This window comes from Nematolebias whitei, chromosome 12 (assembly GCF_014905685.2).
Source record: "Nematolebias whitei isolate Nwh7 chromosome 12, NemWhi1, whole genome shotgun sequence".
Classification (NCBI taxonomy): Eukaryota; Metazoa; Chordata; class Actinopteri; order Cyprinodontiformes; family Rivulidae; genus Nematolebias; species Nematolebias whitei.
In genome coordinates, this window is record NC_056509.1 from 22,122,568 (window position 1) to 22,122,767 (window position 200).

Sequence of the window (200 nt, forward strand, 5' to 3'; positions counted from 1 at the left end):
CGACGAAGCCCACAACGTGACTGCAGGCGACGAAGCCCACAACGTGACTGGTTATTAAATAAAACCATTTTCATTCTAGTACTGCGTTAACTTAATTTCCCCATACACTTCTGTTATGGCCACAGTTGCATTGTTCGTAGCTCGGGGTACTAGCAAACTAGAATGGTGGGGGCCTAATGGCATTTTCAACAAAGCTCTAC